Here is a 17,995-nt window from a genome sequence, read left to right as displayed (position 1 = left end):
CTTAGTTATTTAAGGTAGACATGGACTAGTGGAAAAATTGATCTCTTATTTGAAAAAAAATCTCTTCAGAAAAGGTCACAAAATTAAGACCTTAGCTTAACAGTAATAGAGTAGTAAAGAATTACCTCCTGCCTTTTAAATCTGGGAAAGACGAGTAGTAACCTAGCCTTAATACTGTACTATCTGCTCTGAGGTGGGGCAACTACAATATTAAAAGTTTTACTCATTTGAATAGTGTCAAACCCAATATATTTCATTTATTTCTGTGTAGGTCTGGCAATCTCTGTGAACTACACAGTAAATTCGCATCTTCAGTTCAAACTTTTTTCTTCATAATCCAATTAAACTGTATTATTATAATGCACTTAAATTTGAACAATCTGTTGCATTATGAAGCTGATTGCATATCTTGAAAGTTATAGTTTTATACAGCACATAAAGAGGGTGCTTCATGCAGATGAAGCAAATTAAATTGTCTTACTGTATCACTGTAATTTCTCTGTCTTCTGGCTTTAAAGCTACAATAATGTAGAGTATATTTTTTCTTATACCAGTAAGAAAGTTAAATTGATTTTTATTTTTACTGTACTTCAGAAAATTAATTTAGCATTTGCAAGAGTTAGATTCCCACTTCTTTCCAAAAGAAGTCTGATGAGAGTCTTTTGCGTAATTTCCCAAAGTGCTTTGAAAATTTTCACTATTGCTAATATTTTATGGAACTTGTAGTGGCGTAGCTGAACAGCCCAACACCAAAAAAGCTTGCTGGGCACTTGTGAAACACAGCCTACAGTATTTATTTAATGTGGTTTCCAGAATGGAAACAACTTTATTCATACGTCAGAAATTGTTTCCATCTCTTCTTAAGGGACACTCACAAATCAGGTATTTTATGTTAGACAATATTTTTATGTAAGTCCAAAGTCCTCATACTATTTATTTTTTTTAAATAGAATGATTGATGGACTCTTTTTTACCTACTCAGTATCAGATGATCAAATCCAAAATGCTGTTTAAGTAAAAAAAGGCATAAATGTTTGGCCAAGATTATAAAGCGTTTTGAGATTTACAAATGATAAAGCAGGGTCAGTGTGATTAGCCCTGCTTTTTAGAGGTCCCCAAATTACAGCATTCCCATAACAGGCTAAAAGTCAGATGACTGTACTCATTCCTATAGGAGACTGCCCTGGCCTTGCAGAATTTGCTAAACATGGATGTATTTCTGAATTCAGCTGAGATTTGAAACAGAATGACATGGGATATCATGTCACCATCCAGTTACTGCTGAGTCATGGAAATGAGGCATTAACACTCCATAAAGCATTTTTTGTCTGCCTGCTTCTTGAAAAACCTAATTTCACTTCCTATCTCTTTCACAGGAACAATTCCTCCAGCTTCAACAAGGCCTTCACCTAGCTTTATGTAAGAAGGACCAGGTCTCTGAAAAAGCTATCATAAATCTATGCCACGCATCTTGAACAAATAATAAATCACTGTTTGTGTACTCAAAGTACCTTCAGCCTGACTCTGCATGAAGGTAGATTTTAATATTTTTATATTCTAAGTTCTAAATTGTAGTTTTGAGTGTTAGGGAAATATTTACACTGTACTGGTAAATTATATTTCCTAAAAGGTTGCAAAAAATCAAGGAGTAAAGAGTAATGGTATCATCCTTTTTTTGTTGCAGCCCCTAAGTACCAGAAAGAGCCTTAAACTGCTTCTCTGTTCTTCTGTCTTCCTTCCAACAAACATTACCGCTTAATAATGAATTTCTCACCTTTTTTTTCTTCTGAGATGCTTTCAATCTAGACGGCATCTAAACAGTTACCAGTCATGAATAAACCTCTGTTCTCATGAATAAACCTCTGTTCTGTGCAGGAGGAGTTATTATGATTCCTTTATACATAGATGAAGCAACCAAAGTGCAGACACATGAAAAAAATTGCAAAAGCTATATAGCAGAAGCAAGAATAAACTACACTCATGTTCCAGATATATCAGGAGTTATAGGCATATTTCAGAATCTTTTGAAGAAATGCAATGGGCAGTGTTATGTAAGAGATTATAAGAGATCTGCAGCATAATCCTTTCCTTAAATCCTATGTTCCTGCTGGGTCCCATTCTATTATCTTAACAAGTTTATTTTTCCTAGGGAAACCAAAATTATGGGCAATTTGAGACTGTCAGTAGCAATAATTCTTATCAATATTTTTTATTTACTTTTTTAATTACTATAGTTTTAATTACTAATAACATATGCTGTGTTTTATACATGATTAGGATGAATTAAAATCTGATTTCTTTCATAAAAGATCCTGGAGCTGCAGTAAGGCAACTATGAATTTGAGAAACAGTAAACTCTGCAAGAAAAAGGATTAAGGGCCCACAAGTAAAAATAAGAATACTGCTTTTTTAACATGGAGTTTAATAAAATATTTTGCATATCAGAAAGTTATGTGTTTGGAAAATATTATAAAAATGATGAATGTAAGATTGTTGGCTAATACACTCTAACAAAAGTAATCCCTCACAGTACAGGGATGCCCTAAGAAAGAGAGACCCAGGTCACTCTGGTTGCAGCCAGAACTAATAGCCTTACTGTCTCCTAGCAACTATGGTGCAGATATTTGGTACCTACAGGGGACTCAGTAGCACAGAGTTATGCAGAGGCTGAATGAATACTCCAGGTTTCTTAATAGCTTGTTTACATGTGTATGAAAGTCAGCATTACGATAATATTGACAGCTAACATTTTGTTAACATTTTCCTGTGGTTGGAAAAAGAAATTATGAAGAATTATACCTCTAAAAAACCCTGGCATGAAACAGTTTTGATCAGGTATTACCATGCAGAACAATAATCAGTTTCAGCAAAGGGGCTGGGTGAGGACTGCTTAAGACTAACTAATTATATATTGTAACCTGCCTTTGTGTTTATTGCTTTCTATAAAGAAATGCTATGGCATTTTGGTCTTCACGAAATGCTATGACTGCTAGACTGTAGTTATTCCTAGGGTGTACTCAGTGGGAAGAAGGAGGTATGGTTGGTTTGAGGAACTCTGGTTTTAATCAAATTGGCTTGTTAACTGAGATATTGTAAAAAAGCATTCTTTGAATAAAAGCATAAATATCACCATAGTTTACTGAAAACCAATATATCTTCCCATTAAGTTAGATAAATAATGTTATTACCAAAATAGTTCAATTAAAACTTCTGCCTAAAAACCTAGACAAGAGAGATTTGTCTAATACCATGATCAAAAAAGGAAATAAGACTTTGGGAAGTTTTCTGCTTTTAAAGGAAGATAGATATATGAAATGGTAAGTGCTCTAACAACATACCTTAGAAAAGCTTGTTTAGGAGACACACATTTTCATCAGCCTGTGCTCTTACACAGACTCTAAACAGAGGCAGAGCATCTGTTCCCTAAAAATCAGAAGAAAGTGTCTAGATTAAACACTTTTACTTCAACTGACAATAAGTGTTCCTTAGAGAGGATAAAAGCATTGATTTGCTGAAGTCTTTTGAGTACAGATGGTGAAAAACTCTGGCTTGTCATGTGTACTGGCATCTCATTGCTGCCTGAAGTTCCTATACAAACATCTGTAAAATATGTGTAATGTAATGGAAGATAATTTCCCTCCTAGCACATTTGAACGAGAACCAAACCCATTTTAAAAACATAGAAAATTTAAAAATAAGTCATATCTCCAGCTTGTAAATCAGAGTGCCACCATAGATCAAAATAAAGATAATGCCACTAAATGTGTGGATGAATTGTGATTACCGGTATGTATAAAAAATTCAAGAGATACTGGCAAAATATGCCAAAATCATATTTTGTTTTTGAATAGAGGTATGCATCTGCAATGCAAATTGAGAATAAAAGTACAGGGATGTGTGGGCATAATTTAGTCCTGTACTACAAGCATAATAGATACATAAAAGCTACAGATTTGTGATATATGAATAATATACCATTGTAGTCTACAGTTTCACTGAACCAAGCTTAAATGCCATTCCTCTTGCCTCATTCCCAAAGGCACCAGAAGGCAAAATGGAAATGAATGAGTAAAGACGTCAGGAGAAGAACTGAAAAATCTAAACGTAATTTATTTCACATAGCTGTCTGTATCTGTTATGGACAAATTGGCTCTGAGTGTAAGGTCATATGCTCAGCTGCTGTAAATTTGTGCAAGTCACTGAAGGCAGAGGAGGACAATTAATTTGCACCACAGAGGATCTGGCTTTCAGTCATTACAGTGCCCAAAGCCAAAGTGAAGCTATGAAGTTTCATGCTTCTTATGGATAGATAAAGTTAGTTGGCACTCCAGGAACTTATATTGTCTGGAAACAAACATGACATTAGAGAGCTGATTGACTGAAATCAGAACAGAGGCAATTTAAAGCAAGCACACAGAGTTAGCAAAAACTGTGCTCATTTAGGGGAGAAGAAACTTAAAAAAACAGAAAGGATAGACACATATTTAGGCAACGTATTCTTCATACGTGTCAATTTATTTTGCATGCAAACATAATTGTACCTTAGAGCTTTCTAAGATCAATAATATTAGAAATGGCATAATCTTGCCAGATCCCCATTTACTTTTGGAAATACAAAAATCAGTCCCTCCAAAAGTTAAAGTGCTTCTTTAACCAAGTTTTGGTTTTTTTTTTTCCTTTTTGAGGCAAGATCTAATACTTTGCCTCCTTGAAGAGTTTACTACAAATTTCTAACTACATTCCTACTATTTTTGCAAAATGCACCAATTTGTGTTTTTATTATGGAAATATTGATGCATTGATGACTCTTAACACCAAGCATAGCATTCTGAAGTGTTATCGCACTTAAGGCATTTCTAACTACAAGAAAAATAAAAACACTGTTTAAAATACTAGCAGGATGATTTTCTACATTAGGCAGACAAGTTCTGACTTTCCTGAAGAAGCACTGAGGGGGCGTGTGCGTACATAATAAAAAAAATACTTATAAAAATCCTGTATTTGCACAGTAGCTCTCACACTGTATTGGAGCAAAATTTTTTCCCTCCCTCCCGGCCTTACCATTCAGTCTGAATGCTGGTCTGAAAGATCCAGCTGTAAATTTTCCAGTGTGGATAAGACACGGATATCTCTCATCTCTGTAATAATGGTCTTAGTTTCCCAACTGGCAGAAAATGATTGCAAGCAGTTCACAGCTATGACCCCGGAATTCATAACTATGACCTGTTTACAGGTCTACAGTCATAGCTATGAGTCTGTTTACAAATGTACTTACTAGATATATAGCAATATTGTTCTGCCCTGCCATGCCATTTGGTTTGCATTACAGGAACCATCTGGGGGGAGAAAAAAAAACTTTTTTCTTCCTTATTTTGTTCAAAGAAAATAGTGTAGCTGGAAGTGGAGATTCCCTCACTCAGGAAAGGGAGACTTAACAGATTTATTTATTGAAAGAATTTTCTTATGGTAGGCAGCACAATGAGGAATCACATATTTTTCCCTGTATCAGGGAGTATCAGAAGAAATACATACAGGAAAATAGCATGATAACTTTTAAACCAAGAAAATTAAAGGTAGGTAAAATCACATCTACAAAACTGCAAGAAATAAAGCTATCAGGTTCTAAACTCTAAATGACAGAGAATACAGTTAACTATTTTAATACTCGGAGGCTAATAAAGGTCCATATCTTACCAAAACAGAAAGGCCACCATCTTTGATAAATTTTTGCTGATGAGCTATGAGCAGGAAAGTTTACACCTGCATATGAGCACCGCTAATAATTAGAATAATTTTTTAAAATGTGTTTGTATTTTGAAAACAAGAGAAAAGAGAAGAAAAGACTTCTTCCTTTGGAAAGGTTTGAACTTTAGCTTTTATTCTTCATAACTTGAGAAAACATTGGTTTGGATACCTAACGTTTTGGCCATTTATTAATATTAATTCAGTTCTTGAGAAACCCTCTTGGGACAAAAGAGTTTGTATAGTCCCATATCAGCTCTCAGAGGTCATATTTTCATTTACAATAAGCTCTTACCATAAAGAATTTTGTTTGTTCGGGTTTTTTTAGCTATCCGCCAGAATTCAAGTTTGTAAAAGAGGAAGATATTCCACTTATTTATAGAAAACTCAAGTGCTTTCACTGGAAACAAAAGGAAAGAATTTACTTGTAAAAGTAAAGTTCTCTTTTCACTAAAAAAAAGCCCCAAAACAGAGAGCCTGCTGTAACTGTAAAATAGTATGTGAATTTAAATAAATATATTGTAATTATAATGCAATATTTTGTGTTCTAATTCTGAAATTTGCAGTTTATTTTATAATTATTATCTCTTTTCAAAGGTGACAAGAATTTAAAAAAAAAAAAAAAAAAGTGTGTTGATTGGGGCTCACTTCCCAACAAAAATTCCTTTTGCAAAAGATTCTTTTTGGTATGTAATTTTTTTTAATAAAATGGTTATCCTTAATGGACCGTTATGCCAGGAATATCATAGAACTATCAGAGGGAAAAAAATAATCTATTCCTTTTGTTCTTGTCATCCAGAGTGTCAGAGTTGGCTCTTTTCAGAGCTAGAAAAACTTGCTTGGGATCACATTATACAGGTAATGAATTCTTCTGGCTGAGTAAATTAGAAAAAAAAAAAAAAAAAAGACCCTCTGATAATGCCACAGATGTGATAGGAAAGAGAATTGCCTCCTATAAATGACTTCATGGAGCAACCATATGTTCCTACCCTCCAGTCATGTCTCATATTAAGTCTCACATTGAAAAGGAAGCCTTGGTATATGCACTTTGTGCAGCATACAGTCTGCTCTGTCACAGAGATAGCAGTGACTTCTTTCTATATCTTATCGGCTAGAAGTCAGAAATGTCAGAATCTATTACTGAAGATGCTCAGATACTCATAACCTTTCCCAGCTCCAGTGTAAAACATATAAAATGCCAATAATTGAAATTATGTGAGCATTTACTTCCCCCAGGGATGGGGCAGTGTGTAGAAAAAGGCATCCCTTGACTTTTAAGATCACCAAACAATTTTTTTTTTTAAGAACAGGATGTACACAAACAAAAGCTATTACAGAAGAATATTATTTCTATCCATTTCTATAAAGTTGGGCAAGTGTACACACAAAATGCTTGAAGGTGAAGTGACATATAAAAACTATTATCATATTTCTGTACTATTTAGAAGTCCTGAAAATCTACCAGATTGCTTTCTTCATTCTGTTCCCAATGCCTGGACCATCAGTAACTATTCAATTCATACAAACAGTTCTTTTGATAGTCCTAACGTATGAACCACTGGAGGCTGAGGGAGCAAAAACTATTCACAACTGAGCAGCAATAACTATTTTGTCATTCTGTGAACATTTCCCATTCCAACTAAAGTTAAACCCAAAAACTTTAAATGTGCTGAAAGGAATACACAACACCATTCTATGTCCAGCAGACTGAAAAGCAGTCCAAAAGATTTCCTTGCATCCCAGCAAGTGCCTCAATCACTTAAAATTTCTGCTAGAGCTCATCCTTTTACTTTCTTAGCTTACATTTTGACTGAGAGTGACATGTCTAGCCAAAGAACATCTGGATTAAGGAGCAGCTTGGTAGGGAAAACTGCAGGTGAATGTCCGGTATCTTAAGTATGTTCCCTGTCCAGTTCAGTCACCCACTTTTCAGTGGTAAGGCAACTGGGTTCAGCTCCAATGTCATCATGACCCTTCTCACTTTTAGGGGCTGCACCTGACAGAACTGTAAGTACAAAGTACTCCCTCTGAGGAGTAACCATGTCTCATCCCATCCTCCCACTTAAATAATTTTAACTGTTGTATAGAGAAAAAAAACAAAAATCACACTGAAAGTGTCCTCTAGGAAAGGAAAGTTATGTTAAGAAGTAGCTATTAGTGATGATGAAAAGAATCAACTTGTTTGAGAAATTCCTTACACGGTATCCCTTTAAATGCTCTCTATACATCCTAGCAAAAATATTTTATATAAAATACCAAAGATGTCAAATAAACTGGTGGGGTTTTTTTACACTGCTCAGTCATATATGTAGCCTATATCTACACCAGTGGTCCTCAAACTTTTTAATCAGGGGGCCGGCATGCGGATGAAGTGGCAGGCAGCCATCTGCGGCTGCTTGGTTTCCCTCCCTCCATCCCCCAGTGGGGGGGGTGGGGGGGTTCTGTAAATACCGAGGGCCAGATTGAGGACCCTGGGGGGCTGTATCCGGCCCGCGGGCTGTAGTTTGAGACCCCTGATCTACACATTCAGACGTACACCAAGGAAAATCCTGTGTCTCAATAACAAGAGTTTGACCCAATACCACATAACAATACAATTCTGCCCACAGAGTCAGCTGTCACATTACTGTAGACATTACAGTAACTTTGTGAAGCTGTATTACATGTAAGAATATAAATACATTCCTTTGCAAAGTCACACAATGGAAAGTAGGTCAAGTAAATAGACGTATTTTCAGTAACACTCCAGCCAAAATCCATCCTGTTGCACTGAAGAAAAATTGCCATTCGGTAACTAGTTTTCACTGGTTTATTTTTCAATAAAATATTTATTATAACAATGCCTTTCTTTTTTCTCTTTTTGCCTTCTCAGCTTGAGACTAATTGTCACTTTATGATGACTCCTTGAGACCCATTTTTCCCAAACACTATATTCCTTCATTCTACATCAGCAGGAAATCCTGCTGCCTCATGCTTATATAGTAGCTGCCATAAGAAATCTCCACAATGGCAGCTTTTGAAAGCCAAGCAGAGCCTAAAGTAAGCCAGCTCCTTGCATGAACTGCCTTTTCTCTGAAGAGAAGTTAAAAAAATAGGGTAGAAAAGAGAAAAGAAAACAAGTTTCCTGAGAAACATCAACACCACAGTAACTATGACGAGGCTCAACCATCAAAATGGTAATGCAGGGAAAGCTATATCTGTAATATCAGTAAACAATTAAAAAATTAGTTAATATACATCAGTTCTCTTAAACCACAAGTGAATATATTGCATCGCCTGTGCATATATTGTTGATGGAAGCTGAGATGTACTTTTTACAATTATTATCTTTGCTTGATGTCCTGCTTTTTCACACAGGTTGTTAGGCATGATTTTAACTAAGTAAAAATCAAGTCAAAGTTACAAGTATTCACCTACATGAAGTCTCTTAAACATGAAGGTAAAAGGACTTTCTTTGTTCTGGTGAAATCTGAATCTTTTGCACAGGCTACATAAGAAATTGTTAAAATCAGAACCAGCCACCATTATGTGTTATATTCTGTGGCAGTTGATTCTCAAAATGAAACTGTAAAATGAAAATATTTGTCAGGATGGTGTAGGAGCCATAAAAGGTTTGAAGAATCATTTGATATTGCAACATCATCCAGATTTAGAGAACTAATAACTTTAACTTCCCATGAGACCTATAAGTAAGATTTAGCGACTGGCGCAGAGCAAGTTTGATTCAGATGTCATTTACACTGTTATAACAGTAATACCACAGATTCTGTGTAACTTCTTATTTTTATAAAAATAAAAATGGTAATTCAAATATAATCTTGTTGAATTCATCAGCCTTTTTTCTGGTCTTTTCTTACTTTTAAACAGTAAATTGCACCATGAATCTACTTGTTCCAGGCTTTTTAGGTAACAGATTATGGAACCAAATATTTGAATGGACTTTAGGTCATTAACTGACATTATAAAGAGCTATGTGCCTATTTGTGTCAAGTAAAATATGCTTTTACTTTGGTCTGAAGGACAATTCTCTATCTACCCACTTTCTACTGGCTGTAAATCATGAGATCCACTGACTGTGTACAGTAAATGTAAACAAGCTGATGATCCAAAAGCAATTAGGAGAAAAGACAGAGACACTGTTAAAGAAATATGGCCTGAACTGACAAGTTTGTGCTATTATCCTTACTCACCAGACAAGAATTATTGATGGTTCTCATCTTATTTTAGGGAGTAAAGAAACTTCATATTTCTACCTGTATCCTATGTTTTATATACAATTTTGGTTTAGTACTTAATGGCTTTCTCTGAAGTTAAACTCTTAAGGATCTTGCGTGCCCACATTGGCTTACAGATAGGAAGCAGAAAGGATCGCCTTCAACTGCAATGTTAATCTATTTTCCAGCCTATTATTCAGGTCATAGAAAGCAATAAATTAAGTAATAACATATGATTTCCATATCATTATATGATCTGAACCTGTATCCTGTCAAATGACAAAGAGATCCTGGAAGGTCATGTTTTGACCCTTCAATTAATCTGAATGTGTTTTGCATATTTTCAAGTGCTGACAGGAAACACGTTAGAAAAGTGCTGTGAGTGACAGTTGCAGGTCTTTACCCATTACACTCACAAGCTTTACACCAATTGCCTGAGGGTTATCCAGGTATTGTTAAATGCAAACTTTTCCCCAGGGCTGCATTTGATGTCAGTGCTTTGATCAGCAGGTAGAACTGAAAATAGAGCATTTCTCTGAACAGATGCGTTTTCAAATAGCCCGTTAAGTATATGATGTCTATAACTTTGTACTGGCTCTTTGTACATATGCTATTTCCCTCATTTGTACAGGTAGAAGCGTTAAGAAGAGTTCTCTGCCCTTCAGCTGGTTCAGTTTGATTTTTTTAATGACCAAGGAAAAAACGTTCCAGTGACACAGTATATATCTTTTTTAAACAATATCAATATTATTTCTACCCCCAAGAGTGTCAAAAAGAAAATTAGATTTAGAACAAGTTCTTAATAAAGGTATGATGCATTTTAGTCATAACTACTCTAACCACCTCCAGTAGTTAACTTCGTTTTCCAATTAAATCATGTATTGGTATTATTGAGGTATTAAATTAGCATGTATTAGTATTAAGTTGTTGTATACAAAGACAGATATTCACTGAACATCCTGTTCCTGTACTACCATTGAAACAATTTAATTTTGCCTTGAAAATGGCCAGAACACCAGCATCTACATAAATAAATATCAAAGATAAGATGAACTGTTTATTTATTTAAAACCCTACTGTAATTGCTGAGTTGCTCAGGGAACACTCAGAGAAGATGTACTTTTCAAGATCTTCTGCCCATATCATGCAGTAACAAGTTATAATACATGCATATTTAAAAAGAAACTGGTTCTGATTTTTTCAGAATTGTGGTAGTTTGACTTTGGCCCACCAAAGCCACCCTGCAACTCCCTCTCCTCAGCTGGACAGGGGAGAGAGAATATAATGAAAGGCTCGTGGGTTGAGATAAGGGCAAGGAGAGACCAAACACAAATTACCACCATGGGCAAACCAGACTCGACTTGGGGAAAAAAATATGTATTACCATTCAAATTAGAGTAGGATAATGGGAAATAAAACCAAAACTTAAAGCCAACTTTCCCACCCTCCTCCCTTCTTCTCAGGCTTAACTTTACTCCCAGTTTCTCTGCCTTCTCCACCCCAGCAGCACAGGGACATGAGGCATGGGGCTGCGGTCAGTCCATCACACGCTGTCTCTGCTGCTCCTTCCCCCTCAGTGGGAGGCTCCTCACACTGTCCCAGCTCCACTGTGGGATCCCTCCCACAGGAGACAGTCCTCCATGAACTTCTCCAGCGTGAGTCCTTACCACAGGCTGAAGTTCTTCACAAACTGCTCCAACGTGGGTCCCCCGCTGGGTCACAAGTCCTCCAGCAAACCTGCTCCAGCACGAGCTCCTCTCTCTCCACAGGTCCTGCCAGGAGCCTGCTCCAATGCAGCCTTCCCACAGGGTCACAGCATCCTTTGGGCACCCACCTGCTCTGGTGTGGGATCCTCCATGGGATATCTACTCTACCATCAACCTCCCTGGGCTGAGGGGCACAGCCTGCCTCACTATGATCCTCACCACGGGCTGCCGGGGAACCTCTGCTGTGGCACTTGGAGCACCTCCTGCCCCTCCTTCCTCACAGACCTGGGCGTCTGCAGAGTGGCTGCTCTCAGGTATTCTCATTCCTCTTCTGCAGTTCGTTGTACAGATTTCCGCCCCCCCCCCCCCTTCTTAAATACATTATCCCAGAGGCGGTCCGTCACCACTGATGGGCTCAGCCTCGGCCAGCAGTGGGTCTGCCTTGGAGCCTGCTGGCATTGGCTCCATTGGACATGGGCAAAGCTTCCAGCAGCTTCTCACAAAAGCCACTCCTGCAGCACCCTGCCACACAAACCCCATACAAAAATGTATTTCAGATCACTTTTTTGGACTATGATTTTGTAAGCTTACCACTTAAAAATGGCTAGTAGTCCCTGGAAACTTGTGAAACATTTTTAGTTTTACCTATAATATAATATGGGATCAGGAAGGGAGTGTTCTAATTTTATACACCTCCATCTAATACCTTGCACCTGTATATACTTCCCCCCCACCCCCACCCCCCACCCCCCTTAGGGAACCTTCACAAAATACATATCTGCTACCTTTACTTACCATACAAAATTGATGACAGAAACTGGGTATAGTGGAAATTATTAAAGAGCATTCTTTAACAACCTGTGTTTCATATTTTGGGTATGCTAAAGACCCAGCTGGGAAGTCACAGACACCAGCTGCCTGATGTGCGTGGGCTCCAATAGTTAGAGATGCAGAATAAAATATCAACAGAGAAAAAAAGGTGCATATGTTTTTCTTCCTTCTCTGCTTTGTCTCTACCATACAACCATGGGAATAGTCATGATTCAGCTCATCCTGACCAAAACTTTGTCTTTTCACACAGTTTTGACATTCACAGACTTAAGAATTTAATTCCACCAGATTCTCACCATTAAAATCTTCAGACTTTTTTTTTCCTTCTTGAATGTCTTTACTTATCTATTCTCTACCATATGGATCAAAATGGTTTAATAATATTTTTTTCATTATTTTTGTTAAGCTTAAATGCACAGATACTTCCTAAAAGACAAAGGAACAATTCTAATGTCAGAGTCTTATATGTGCCCACACCTCTCTGTGGCAAATGACATGTTTGAAAATACATGAAACCTGAAAGAAACTTAATGAAAGTAACACAGAAACAAATAACTGGCCTTTTTGTGTGTTTCTATAACATATATGTGGAATAGTTAACCTATGTAAAACTCCACATTAGTTTACTTTGATTATGAGAACCCATATAATTGATTTAATGGATTTTCTGTAATGTAGTGTTTTAACATTGGTTTTTGGATGTCAGAGTCTTAATGATAAATAATCTCGAAATTTATTTTAGATGAAAAATCAAACTTCTGTTTTTTGATGTTCCTGATATTTTTAGTGATTTTATCCATAGCAGAAAACAGGTTAGTACAGAAGCAGTGGTATGTTCTTAAATACAGTGGAGTAATATAGGAGGAAATGTCATGAGCATCAAACTAATTTCTGTACAAAGTTAAAGATCCTGGCAGATTGAAAAACCTTGGCCATTAATGTGGTTAGAGCATGTGCATACAAATCCAAATCTAGTCTAATGTCAGTAGGTGTAAGTTCTTACTCATAGAAAATTCATTACATTGCTTCCTGAATTTTAATGAGAAGTAATTTAAATAGTTTATCATTTACAATGTCGTATTCACTAGCTTTTTCTTTGTGCATGAACTTTATTCTGTCATTAAAAAAAAAAAATATCCATAAGCATACATGCCAACTTTAAAAAGGACAGCTATCCTGACAACACATATTGAGAACTAATTCAGAGTTCTCTGCAGTCAGGAGAGAAGAGAACATGGTGCCTCTATGAAGGCCCAGAGGAATTGTCAAATACCAGTCTATTTTAGGCATTCAGATGCTAACATAATGACACAACATTATAATCAGGACAGTTATCTTTCTCTTCTACAGAACAGTACATATGAAATTATAATGTGTCTACAACTTAACCATTTCCAAGAACCAAAAGAAGCAGGAACAGAATTCTGTTTTGAAATAACCATACATAATAAATTACATCCAGTCCATCCACTCACTGTCTGACTGTTTGCACTAAATGTCACTACTGTGGTTGTGTGGAACTCTTGATGCCGCTTGAAAACCTGATGATGCTCAAGTCACTTGCTTGTAAACCAAAAGATGTTCAGAAAAAAGTCAGGCTGAAAATGTCTGGAATGGTGACCTTGCAAGCTGCTAAAACTTCTACCCTTTGACTGGTTGATCAGAAACAAACAAACCCAACCCAGCTTTACATGGTGAGGCTAGTGGTATTGCCCTTAACAATTCCAAGATTTGCCACCACTAAAAGAGGAAATAAACTATGTTGCAAATAATACCTCCACATAGCACAAAAGTTTTTTTTCAGAAAGGAGCAGTAAGAATGGTCAGAGAAAATAATACAAACATAAGGAAGCAGCGTAATTTGTTTAGCACAATAGTTAATGGGTGGGGAATGGGGAAGGTGCAACAAAATCCAGCATCTGGAACCAGAAACTAACAACATTCAGGTAAGCAATAAGACAATAGAAGTTTCAAAGCAAGAATTTAATACAGAAAAACATAGAAGCCTGCACTGCGTAGGTCAGATTATTTAATCCCAACAGTACTTTCACTCTTAACATCTATTGACCTCAGCAGCTAGAGGCTATTCCGCGAGCTCCTGTTTCCTTGCTCCTACACGCTAGGTGCCAACTGCCCGCTGTAGTGGAGCACAGCCAAGGTGTGCTTGAGCCTGTAAGCCTGCAGTTGCCTTGATAACTCTCCTCACACTGCACTAAACTGGTTCTAAACTCTGAGATGAGATCACACCCAGAGATGTTTGGTTTACTCTGTATTGCTTTCCCAAAGTAATATTTTTAGAAACTTGCACTTAACCCAGCACTGGAAGTACTATATCCAGTAGCAGCCACAGTAACAGTGTGCACAGGATGTGGTTTTCAGTACATAAATGTATTTAAAGGGTATTCAGGAAAAGTTACTGTTCACTCTATGAAACCATACAAGTCTACAAATAAATCCTTCATTTAAACTTCTACAGTAAGTATTTGCTTCTTTCCTATTCTCCATTCTATGTTTGTTTCTGTGCTTTTGTGTGTGTGTGTGAGAACATTAATTGTTGTGTTTTGGAGGTTTTTGAATAGATTGTGAATGACACTAGAGCAGACAGAGGCAAAACAAGGTTAACATTAAAAACACAAAAAGGAAGTTATAATCCAGCAATAAGCTCCTATCTTATTTGGCAGAGCAGCATAAAATTTGCTAAAGCTCAATAGTGCATATTTTTGTACAAAGCTTTTTAGAAAGACCTTAAAAAATCTAAACATGTTTTGTCTTAGTTTTATATTTTCTTCTATAAAATGCAGAAACCTACACACTCTTCTGATTTTTTAAAAAAACATTAATGAAACATGACAGATGCAATACATCGGATCAATTTAACTTCTGAGCAACAGTATAATCTGATTCCAATATCTACTATGGCTGAAAAACTATTTGTTATGATAAAGAGCATCATCAAATGTACTTTCAAACATCGGCGTAGTATTTATAAATCAGAAACATTTCAAGACAAAACTTCATTAAAAGATATGACTACATATGAATAATAAATGACATATAAAAGATATGGACTAGATATTATTAGACTGATGGGAAACAACACAGAAAAATGTCCTTTGGAATATATGAGTATTTATTTACTGCCTTTATTTAGTCTTGGCATTTTTCTGTTGGGCCAGGCTATAGGTTACTCATCTCATTGGTTACACATTACTATTCTCAAAAGGTACTAGGAAAATAGAAAAAACTAGAGAAATTACAGAAGTAATATAATTTTTGTATTTATTACAAATAATTTGTGTAATAAATTTGGAGGCTGGAGGACAAATCCTGTGATGAGAGACTATAGATTTGAATTTATATAATTTAGAATGGTGAACACTAAGAGGATATTATGTGTTTTCAACAGTATACAGATGTATAGTCAACTGTCACAGTAACATCTGACATGATAAGTCACAGTCTCAAGAAATGACAAATGAAGAATATCTTAAGGCTAAGAAAAGTTTGGGCAGATGATATTAGGAAAAAGTTATTAACAGTGTAAGTAATTATGTGTAAGTAATAATGGTGTAGTCTATAGTAGAGAGAGGAATTGTAGCACTTTTACAACACACATTTGAGAACAACCTAGATTAGAAATTATAAAAACAATGAACGAAATAATCTTCAAAAGTATAGATGCCAAACTAAATTAAACCCTTCCTTTAGGCCCTGAAGTACTACTGCTTTGGAGCTAAAATACATATTACCTAAAATACCTTATAAGAAAGGTAATATCTAATAATATAAAATTAAATTTAAGATATTAATGTTTAGTACACTAAACAATTGTTTCTTCCTCCTCAGTTAAGATGCAAAATTATGATTCAAGAGCAGTACATAAATAAGAGATAGCACAGACAGGAATATCTGAGGTTTTTAGCAGTTGATAAAAGAAAGAAAAAAGTGATTAATTAAAAGACTGAAATCAACCATCAGAAGAGAAAAAAATTGCTACCGAAGATAAATTACTTTTACTCCACACAAAAGATAAAAGTCGACAAGCTGTTAAATCAAATCATAAAACATAACTATATTAGGATTTATCTTGTACTATTTGACTGAAACTACAAAGGTATAACCCCAGTAAAATGACTACAGATTGAATGGACCTCAAGGCTGAATCATCAATCCCCTGAGATGTAGATGTTTCCTTCGTATCAGCTCTAAGATCCTTTGGCTTGTGCTGAACAAAGCTTACATTTCCATTTTCATTTCCCTTGCCCTTGTCCTGTACCTAAAATCTTTCATACTCCAGAGCCATAATTTCATATCAGTTGAAAGTATTTCCTTTCATAAAAAGAGAGAAAGATGTTCAACTACCTCATTGACCTTAAGAATACTTTTCAAAGGTTTGGTGGGTGATCCAGGTTCCTAATATCTAGAGATCAGTAACTTCGCAGAGAAAATACATCAGATGGCTAAAATCATACAGTTCTTTCATTTAGTCAATGGAAAAACTTTTGGAGTGGTTACTATTCATAACAAGAATCACAGACCGACCCAAATTTACAGATTAACTTCTCATATCAGGCAATGCTGGTGACACCTAATCCTATTTTACTGTAAAGCACAGCTCAGGAATTCAGCCATTTAGGCATTTCCCTATTCGGAGCAATATAGTTAAAGTCAAGTGAATGCTCACAGGCAGACCTGACCAAGGATATTTTCCCAAACAAGGGTGATTTCATTAATGATTTTCTTTAATATAAGATAATACCAATGACCAAAAAAAGCCCTCCTAAAAAAAATTAAAAACCAAACAAAAAAATATCCAGCATTTCTGGGTTAAGATAAAATCATATGTATTTCCAGTTACAGAATTTATATTTCTCAACTGTATCTTCTTTAACAAAGACATAGAGAAAAATAAATCCTGCTGGTGAATTTCAGATATCACTTCCTAACATTTAGGGGACAAAAAGGAAAGAAAAAATATCTCCACCTCTCATCATAGTACTAATTGCACAAAAAATCTGTCTTGATACATGGAGATGAGATCTGCCTGGTCAGAAGAACCTTGCATTATTTCCTCAGCTCTGAAGATGGTTGTATAATTGACAGGACAAGTTACTGGGTCTTGTGACCCTTTCCTTTTGCACTAAAAATGTGGTCTTATTCTTTGAGAACTGTTAATACCACTTTATTCTGAATATTAGAAAGAAAAAAATAAATTAGTGATCCTTCATATATTTCCATCGTTACAAACTGAAATTTCATGACAGCTATTTCCTCCTACAGACCACTATATAAGTTTTTACTATATACTTTATTAGATTTGAAAATCTGTTGGTTTTCAGTTTAAAAAAGGATTAATCTTAACCACTTACATGTCTTCCTTTATTTACAAATCAGGTATCCTCTAGTCACTTATATCTGTAAAGTGTTACCAAAGCTGTATCTCAGTAAAATGAGATGTTTTATGCAACAGATTTTGTCTGCATATGCTATTCCACATCTATG

Source organism: Falco rusticolus, chromosome 1 (genome assembly GCF_015220075.1).
Source record: "Falco rusticolus isolate bFalRus1 chromosome 1, bFalRus1.pri, whole genome shotgun sequence".
Taxonomy (NCBI): Eukaryota; Metazoa; Chordata; class Aves; order Falconiformes; family Falconidae; genus Falco; species Falco rusticolus.
Note: the sequence above shows the minus strand (reverse complement) of the source record.